The following is a 10,559-nucleotide window of genomic DNA, read 5'->3' on the forward strand; positions in this document are numbered from 1 at the left end:
CACACACACACACACACACACACACACACACACACACATCATACATACATACATACATACATACATACATACATACATACATACATACATACATACATACATACATACATACATACATACATACATACATACATACATACATACATACATACATACATACATACATACATACATACATAATACATGCAAGGTGACAAACTGCTCATCTTACATTTACATTTAGTCATTTAGCTGTCATCAGGAAGGGCACAACACTATCAGCTGAGTAACAATGTTCAAGTGTTGAGTGCTACAGTGTAGGTTAGTTTATTAGGACAAGTGCATGACAGTAAGGTTAGTTAGGGTTAGATTTGATTTTTTTTTTTTATATATATTTTTTATATATATTTGTTCAGATAATGGTTGAAGAAGTGTGTCTTTAATCGACGGCGAAAGATTGGACAGGTTTTGGCTGTCCTAACTGGGGTGGGTAGTTCATTCCACCATTGTGGGGGAAGGACTGAGAATAGGCGACTTCTCTTTGATGACCCTCCCGGAGCTCGGATAGGAGTAGGTCTGAGGCGGCCAGAAGATGCAGAGCGTAGGTGTCTTGAGGGTGTGTAGTTAGAGACCATTGACCGGAGGTAGGCAGGAGTGGTTCCCTTTGCCGCACGGTATGCCAGGTTGAGGGCCTTTACTTACTTTACTTACTTACTTACTTACGCCTTTTACCCCGTTTGGGGCATAGGCCGTCAACAAGGGTTCTCCAAGCATCCCGATCCTGAGCCAACCTCTCAAGCTGGCCCCAGGTGTGTCCCATCTTCTTGGCATCATCTTCCAAGTCTCGGCGCCAGGTGTTTCGTGGTCGGCCTCTCTTTCTTTTCCCTTGGGGGTTCCACCTGAGAGATTGTCTTGTGATGCTCAGGGTGGTTTACGGAGTGTATGGCCAATCCATCTCCAACGCCGTTGGAGAATCTCTTTCTCTGCTGGCTGTTGTTGTGTTCGTTGCCACAGGTCTTTATTGCTGATGGTGTTAGGCCAGCGAATCTGGAGGATTCGGCGCAGACAGGTGTTTAGGAAAACTTGTAGTTTATTGGTTGTTGTGACAGTGGTCCTCCAGGTCTCAGCGCCATAGAGTAGGACTGACTTCACGTTGGTGTTAAAGATCCTGATCTTGGTTGTGATGGAAATGTCTCTTGAGCTCCAGATGTTTTTTAGTTGGAGAAAGGCTCCTCTGGCCTTGCCAATCCTGGCTCTCACATCAGCATCTGTTCCACCTTGCTTGTTAACCATGCTGCCCAGGTAGGTGAAGTTGTCTACCTCTTCCAACGCTTCTCCTTCCAGAATGATGGGTGATGTGTTGTCAGAATTGATTCTCATGACCTTGCTCTTCCCTCTGTGGAAGGGCCTTTAAGCAATCTTTAATCTTGATCAACCCTTAGGGGTCACGCTGGAGCTTTGAACCCGTCGGCGGAGAACAAAATAATTAGAATCCCTCTTAAATGCTCAAAAAGGACATCTTTTCAGAAATCGATAAAAATAGAAAAATGGCCATTTCTAGTGCTTTGACATGTAAGGTATACGTCCCCCAACTTGCTAAACGTAATACGACTTGTAAATACGTTTAATTCTTGCAAGAAGGTATGATTGTAATAATCTCCATTTGCGATAAGAACTACAGCACGTCACATACATCGAGCGCGCACACACACAATAGCGCTGTGAATAGGTGTTAGACCCCCGCAGATGCAAAGCGGTATCAGAGCCTACCCCCCCCCCCCCCCCCCCCATCCATTACTGGTAACAACAGATTGGCTTTTCATAATATGTATGAATTATCTCTTGCAATAATTCCACCTCGTTTCTCCTGCGTGAGGAGTCTGACTTTCGTCTTGTTTACATCAGGGCCCTGCAACATTGTACTTTTTTTTGGAATACTTGATGTGGCCATGGAACATTATGAATTAAAAGTAGTCTTTGCAAACCTCACCACCAGTCTATGACGTCGCGCTAAAACATTAACTACTTGCTTTTTATGTGCAAGGAAGGAAGGAAGAGGTGGACTGCATTATTATTATTATCATTCTCGAGAATACACGCGGACCCGACGGAACGTTAACTTATGAATTAAAAGTAGTCTAACATGCTTTTCATCCTCGCCCGTGTATATACCCACGTCGCGCTAAAACATCAACTACTGTATGGCAGAGACAGAGTGCGTGTGTGTACGAGTTATCTCGCAGTTCATTCAAGCGCGCTACGTAATGACAGCTCTCTCTCTCTGGAGTAGAAAGGTGCGCTCAGTAGAGCACACACACACACACACACACACACACACACACAGAAGGAATTTCTTGTACAGTCTTGTACAGTGGGTGACAATATTGTCACAAGGAAAGATGAAATTACATACCTAGGTTTCATCCTAGAGGCAAATCTTTCCTGTGACAAAATGGAATCCAATGTAATAAAAAAAGTCAAAAAAAAAGTTGCAAGCCATTCTCAAGAAGGTGTGTTCACACCGAAACAGGCTGCCAATAAATTTGGAAAAACCTGGAGTGTGTGCCTGGACATTGTTTCCCTATTTTTAAATAAAAAAAAGTCAACCAACGAACTAGATTCTTGTACCGGATCTCCTCTCTGGTAAACAAGAATACCCTGAAGGCTTATGGCGGCACACAATGTGATATTTCACCCGCCCCGGGACGTGCACAATTGCCCTTTGGCCAATTATATTATGACCCCGTCTTCTTACATTTACATCTAGTCATTTAGCTGACGCTTTTATCCAAAGCGACTTACAAGTTCTGTACAACAAGTCATCAGGAAGGGCACAACTCTATCAGCTGAGTAACAATGTTCATCAAAGTGTTTGAGTGCTAGAATGTTCGATTATGACATCATACTGTGACATCACAAATGTTCTAGAATGTTCTATTATGACATCATACTGTGACATCACAAATGTTCTAGAATGTTCTATTATGACATCATACTGTGACATCACAAAAAAAAAATTAGGAAGTTTGGTTGACATTGCATTCCAGATGCATGTTTTATGACAACTTTTCCTGGAAAACGTTATGGATGTTACATTCGCTGTCCCATAAAGGGGCATTATAACAGCATGCTTCACCTGCCAATGGAAAGACACAAAGTACATAATTGATTCACATATTGATACAACAGCCCTTCATGACCAAAGGTGAGGTTAGAAAAATATCTGTTGATATTTTTTTTTGCCATTCTGGCCATTCAGAAAGTCATGCAATTAGGATAATCGAAACATTTATTTTTACATCATTGTGTCTCCTCCTGTAGTGTGAAAAAACATGCATTCTCATAAATATTACGATCAAATCTATTTTGTACTTGATGATACATTTGAAATTGGTTTGGTTATGATCATGTTATTTAGGAATTGCCCTAGTGCATGAATCTCCACCAGGCCACAGCCACACTCTCTCTCTCTCTAAATAAGACAAGACCAGTCAACTTCTAATTTTAATCTGTTCAGATGTGTCTGTTGTGTGTGTGTGTGGGTGTGTGTGTGTGTGTGTGTGTGTGTGTGTGTGTGTGTGTGTGTGTGTGTGTGTGTGTGTGTGTGTGTGTGTGTGTGTGTGTGTGTGTGTGTGTGTGTGTGTGATTTTCAATTGCAAATCTATCACTTATAGTGAAATACCAGAGCCAATGGCCCATGATTAGGTATGCAGATGCTTTCTTTTCTTTCTCTCTGTGAATACTTAGTCCCATTCAGCCCCTAATTGTCCATTGAGAACATTGCATGCCCAACACCTGTCCTGGAGTACAACAAGTACATGGGAGGCGTTGATTTGTCTGACCAACTCATCCAGTACTACTCTGCACACCACAAGACCATGCGATGGTACAGGACTTTGCTCTATCATTATCTGGACATTGCCGCCACTAACTCCTACCTTCTTCACATGGAGCTCTGCAGAGAGCAGCAGGTGCAGCCGATGACCCACCTGGTCTTCCAGCAGGAGCTGGTAGCTGAGCTGTGTGGCGTCACAGTTGTACAGGTGCCAGTGGACAACCTACCCACGGCAGTGGACAATCTACCCACAGCACCAGTGGACCGCCTACCAAGGAACCATTCACCTGTTGCGATCACGCAACAGGCAGATAAATCCCAAATTGGAATAACAAAAGGAACAAAAGGCCTTTGTCCCAGGTGTGGCTAGGCAAGTGACATTGACATTGAAATCACATTGCATTCTGAAGGAGTGTAGTTCTCTTTTCATTAATTGAATTATTTTCAGACCCCCGTGCTGCAAATTGGTATGGATTGTACCAGAATGTTTCATAGGACATTGATTAAAAACTATCGGCTCAAATTTGACAATTGATGGCTTATTTTGAAGGTATGAATCTGTAATTTTACATTATGTAACAAAAAAAAGGGACAATTCTGAGAAGGTGGAGCTAGTTACTTTAGACTTCAGTGTCTTGCTCAAGGACACTTTGACACAGTGTCAGGGAGGAGCGGGAATCGATTACCCGACGACTGCTCTACCTCCTGAGCCACTGTCGCCCACATACAAAGAGGAAGAGAAAGATATATATATATATAAAGAGAGAGAAAGATACATACATACGACATATACTGTATACTGTACATGCATACAAAGAGGAAGAGCTATATATATTTATATATTTATCTGGTGGTGTTCAGACTCGTCACGGTTCAAAGACAAACAAATTCAACTGTCCACCCAAGTGCAATTTCAATCAATAAAGAATATTTATTGAATAGGGCAGAATATAGTCCGATGGGCACTTAGAATGGTCGTAATACCGTCCAAGGTCAAAAACACAAAACAGGCTCTCGTACAAAAGAAAGGATTGTTCAATACTCAGGGTTGTCTTCAGGTCCAGGGTCAGTACACAAGGGGGTTTCTCAGCCAGTCTAGGGTCCAGTACACAATGAACACCTCGCCTTCACCTCTCCTCTCACTACCTCTCACCTCACAACTCTGTCAACAACAATCTCTCTCTCTCCGTACTTCGCTCCTACCTCACCTCCTCTCCACTATACTCTGTCTGTCCTAGTGTGTCTGGTGTGTGTGTGTGGGATGTGGGTGATATAATGGTGCACAGGTGTGTTCTATCCGTCCTAATCAGCTGCCTAATTGCGTCCTCTCCTCCCGTGGCAGTAGTATCTCCCATCCTTCATGTAGCCATGGGACGGGGGATGATATCTGCCACAATATATATATATATATATAGAGAGAGAGAGAGAGAGAGAGAGAGAGAGAGAGAGAGAGAGAGAGAGAGAGAGAGAGAGAGAGAGAGAGAGGGAGAGAGATAATCTACAACTAGCTCAATCAAGTCCTAGACATGGCAGCAGATCATCACACCACCCTTCACCAGATGGAGACTCAGCAATGAGTGGTGGCTCATAACAGCCCTTTTCCCAGGAGTCCGGTGGGACGTTCACTCTCTTATTTCACATTGTAAATTATGCATAGCAGCCACTTGTTTCGATTTATTGGCCTGGTGCTACGGACCAAGCACAGCGAGACACAGATTAAAATTTTATTTGACAGCCTCTTTAGTGGATATAAATATGAGGCTTTTATCTTCTAGTTCCTCAGAAGGAATCCCTCCGTTTTGGTTTCCACCTTGTTAGCTAGTGTGCCCTGTACTGGCATCGTTAACATGCAGTGTGCTTTGAATAAGTGTGACTCCTCCGACATAGTATTCAAATGAATGTTTCTACACTTATATATTCTGAATCCAAACTGAACAATCTGTTTAACAATCTTCTACAGTAGGAACATGTGTTCTATGTATTTATTTGTGTAGTTACATTTAGAACTGCTCAAAAACGGGGTTGAAGCCAAAAGCAATTCATTGCCAGGTAATGAAAAAGAAACTTCATGGGCAGAGAGGGAAATTATAACTTAAAATATCCTACTGTCCGCACCACTCTTAACAGCATGTGCATTTCAGTTTGTGGGGTAGCTTTATGGAATGCACTACAAGTGGAAACTAAACAGAGTGATAACGTTTCACAGTTAAAAAATAGATACAAAAAGCACTGACAGAACTGTTGTTTGATTTCTTCAAAACAAAAAAGAATAGTTGTCTTGTTGTTTTTTTTAACCTTTTTAACCCTTTTTCTTTTTTCTCTCTCTTAGATAGTGAGAGATTTATTTTAAATGATATTGTAAGAAAGGTTCCAGGACTAGATAAGATGTGCTTCCTTCTGCCCGTTCTCCAACTCATCCTTGTTTGTTTTTCTATGGATAAAGATGGCTTATGGATAAAGATGGCTTATGGACTCACACTCAGTTATGTAACTCTCCTCAAGCAGTCAACTGCTTTGCATTTAAATGGGTTCTCTTTTCGACCTTCACCAACATCATATGCAATCATGTGCAGGTCGGCACCTTGCATGGTTGCCTCTGCCGTCTGTGAGTGAATGGGTCAAATGTGAGGAACAAATTGTAAAGCGCTTTGGGTAAAATACAATTTTAAACATCAGTTTGCATGTACCACACTTAAACAGATGTGTCCTTCAGTTATTGGTGTAAAGTTGTGGAATTCTCTCCATAGCGAGCTTAAGGGATGTAATAGTGTTTATCAATTAAAAAAAATATATACAAAAAAAATATTTAGTCAGTATGAAAATCAAATGTGATCTGAATAGTGAGATCTTTTCTTTTCTTTTCTCTCTTTCTTTTATTCTTTATTATTATTATTATTATTATTATTATTATTATTATTATTATTATTATTATTATTATTATTATTATTACATTTTTTTCTTGTTTAACTGTGGATTGTGAGTTTCTTGTATAATGGTATAAATTATTATTTGTGTAAATTAGGTTGTACGCCGACCATTAAGTAAATACTTCTTTAGTTTAGGAATAAGGGGCAGGTAACTATAAGATTTATTCTTCTTCCTGCTCCTTTTGTCCATGGAATGTTATTTATGATTGTGTAATGAAGAAACTCTGATTGTATGATTCCATGTGGCAAATAAAAACTCTGAACTGATCTGAACTGAACTGAACTGAACTGAACTGAACTGAGCTATATAAATATGCCATTGACCATTTTTACTTATGGCTATCACATAACGTACAATATGTACCTTTTTCCTGTGGTCGATTAGTACTTTATTTACATATTTTAAGCAAGATCAGGCTTTCCACAAGGATGTGTGTTTTCGCCCCTATTATTTATCCTCTATCCAAATATGTCAGAGCAGGTGTGAAAATAGGACCATTTTAAAGTATGCAGATTACTTATTGTTAGTTGGCTCAAGGACAGTGAGATCAAAATACATTTTAGAAGACTTGCCCACACACATGAAGTCATATCCATTAAGAGTCAGACAGTGGAATGTGTGCAATCTTACAAATGCCTTGGGACAATTATTGACTCAAAACTGAACTATGAAGCAAATTGTGAAGCTGTGTGCAAAAAGGGGCGCCAGCATTTGTTTTGTTTGAGGAGACATGATTTTATTGAATCCATTTGATCTTTTCCTTTGGTGTCACGGTTTGGAAATATTATCTAAAGAATAGAAACTCTCTGAATCAAATTGTTAAACGGTATAGTAAGCCAATTGGTGAGTCACAGCTTAACCCGTCTCTAAACAACAACTTTCTCCTTTTAAGTTTAATGGAGCCTTGAGCACTTTTATTATGTTTGTATATTGCTTGTTTGTATAAAAAAAAAATGCTTTGTCTACTTCTGCTAATCAAATCTACCTACGGGTACAAATAAAGTAACCTGAACCTGAACCCACTATGCTAAAAATCCCCCATCATTGCATACATCCTGTGAACATACAAGCCCCCCCCCCCCCCCCCCAAAGTTCCTGGACTTCAGAAAAGTCCTACCCCCAGAGTAGGGTATTTTTTGGGGGTTAAATGATCTCCCGGAACTTCTGTTTAAGACCCTGGTCCCCAAGTTCCTGATTCCTGAACAAGTCCCTAGTACCTGTACAAGTCCCTAGTTCCAGAACAAGTCCCTGGTTCCAGAACACGGCCCTAGTTCCAGAACACGGCCCTAGTTCCTGTACACAGCCCTAGTTCCTGAACAACTCCCTGGTTCCAGAACAAGTCCCTGGTTCCAGAACACGGCCCTAGTTCCTGAACACAGCCCTAGTTCCTGAACAACTCCCTGGTTCCAGAACAAGTCCCTGGTTCCTGAACACAGCCCTGGTTCCTGAACAACTCCCTAGTTCCTGTACACGTCCCTAGTTCCTGAACACGTCCCTAGTTCCTGTACACGTCCCTAGTTCCTGAACAAGTCCCTAGTTCCTGAACAAGTCCCTGGTTCCTGAACAAGTCCCTGGTTCCTGAACAAGTCCCTGGTTCCTGAACAAGTCCCTAGTTCCTGAACACGTCCCTGGTTCCTGAACAACTCCCTAGTTCCTGAACACGGCCCTAGTTCCTGAACAACTCCCTGGTTCCTGAACAAGTCCCTGGTTCCTGAACAACTCCCTGGTTCCTGAACAACTCCCTAGTTCCTGAACAACTCCCTGGTTCCTGAACAAGTCCCTAGTTCCTGAACAACTCCCTGGTTCCTGAACAAGTCCCTGGTTCCCGAACACGTCCCTAGTACCTGTACAAGTCCCTAGTTCCAGAACAAGTCCCTGGTTCCAGAACACGTCCCTAGTTCCTGAACAAGTCCCTAGTACCTGTACAAGTCCCTAGTTCCAGAACAAGTCCCTGGTTCCAGAACACGTCCCTAGTGCCTGAACAAGTCCCTGGTTCCCGAACACGTCCCTAGTTCCTGAACAAGTCCCTGGTTCCTGAACAAGTCCCTGGTTCCTGAACAAGTCCCTGGTTCCTGTACACGTCCCTAGTTCCTGAACAAGTCCCTGGTTCCTGAACACGTCCCTAGTTCCTGTACACAGCCCTAGTTCCTGAACAAGTCCCTGGTTCCTGAACAAGTCCCTGGTTCCAGAACACGTCCCTGGTTCCTGAACAAGTCCCTGGTTCCCGAACACGTCCCTAGTTCCTGAACAAGTCCCTGGTTCCTGAACAAGTCCCTGGTTCCCGAACACGTCCCTAGTACCTGTACAAGTCCCTAGTTCCAGAACAAGTCCCTGGTTCCAGAACACGTCCCTAGTTCCTGAACAAGTCCCTAGTACCTGTACAAGTCCCTAGTACCTGTACAAGTCCCTAGTTCCAGAACAAGTCCCTGGTTCCAGAACACGTCCCTAGTGCCTGAACAAGTCCCTGGTTCCCGAACAAGTCCCTAGTTCCTGAACAAGTCCCTGGTTCCTGAACAAGTCCCTGGTTCCTGAACAAGTCCCTGGTTCCAGAACACGTCCCTGGTTCCTGAACAAGTCCCTGGTTCCCGAACACGTCCCTAGTTCCTGAACAAGTCCCTGGTTCCTGAACAAGTCCCTGGTTCCTGAACAAGTCCCTGGTTCTTGAACACAGCCCTAGTTCCTGAACACGGCCCTAGTTCCTGAACAACTCCCTGGTTCCTGAACACGTCCCTGGTTTCGGGGGGAAAGTCCTGCGGTGCCAACTAGGGCTGGGTATCGCCATTGATTTCCCAAAACGATTAGATTCTGATTCACAAGGTCCCAAATCGATTCGATTTCCAATTAAATTTGATTCCGATTCACAAGGTCCCGAATCGATTCGTTTTCCGATTAAATTCAATTCAATGCTATAAAATTTAAAGGTCCCCTATCTTATAAATGGCCTTTTCCAGTGGTTTGCATTGTTTTCTAGCCATTCTGAATTTACGTGGATCTGTGACGTGTAAGAATTCTTAACTGTGATTGGAGGAGTTAGCGTAACGTTGAGTAAGTATGAGCAAAACCAAGCGAGTGGAAATAATGCGTAAGCAGTTTCCCTGTCAGTCAGCACTTCCTCAAAAGTGTTCCGACAGTGTTCCTAGAGAGAGAGAGGGAGACTTATACACACGCAGTGCGAGTCTCGGAGTGCACTGCATTGAGAGAGAGAGAGAGAGAGAGAGAGAGGGAGAGGGAGAGACTCGTGTGGCGAACTCTCACACGCGGCGCGAGTCCTGAACAACAGAGTGTAGTCCAAAAACTGCCACTGCCCGATATCATTCAGAATGCAGTGCGCTCTGAGTCTCGTGTGTCAGTCAGTCAGTCAGTCAGTCAGTCAGTCAGTCAGTCAGTCAGTCAGTCAGTCTCTCTCTCTCTCTCTCTCTCTCTCTCTCTCTCTCTCTCTCTCTCTGTCTCTCTCTCTCTCTCTCTCTCTCTCTCTCTCTACCAAAGGTATCTGCCAGTGCAGGTGGGTGACTGTCACTCGAAGCGCTTGGACTTTGCAAGGGGAGAAAGTGGTCCCCCAAAGTACTTGATAAAAAATACAAAACAATGAATTTTATTGGGGGGGAAATTACAGATGTGTTCCACAGACTCACAGGAATTGTGTAAAATTGCCCAAATAGTGAAGAATAAAGCAAAATATTGGACCTTTAAATGGTTCAAGGAACCCTCTAACATGTTGCATTGTTAAAAATATCAATGTTTACATTAAGAATTGACTCTCAAGCAATGTACTTTTTATTGGAACATTGGCTTTTGTATATGTCACGTAAAAAATAAA

General features: G+C 42.7%; 1 protein-coding gene across 1 annotated transcript in view; it reads right to left on the reverse strand.

Annotated features, from left to right (window-relative positions):
- The window catches only part of arvcfa (ARVCF delta catenin family member a), a gene marked incomplete at its 3' end in the record, with an annotated part of 71,026 nt that overhangs the window by 15,606 nt on the left and 44,861 nt on the right, over positions 1-10,559 (reverse strand). The gene's annotated exons all lie outside the window — the stretch shown is intronic.

The sequence above is a fragment of the Notolepis coatsorum genome (genome assembly GCF_963971535.1).
Source record: "Notolepis coatsorum genome assembly, chromosome: 11".
In the NCBI taxonomy this organism is placed as follows: Eukaryota; Metazoa; Chordata; class Actinopteri; order Aulopiformes; family Paralepididae; genus Notolepis; species Notolepis coatsorum.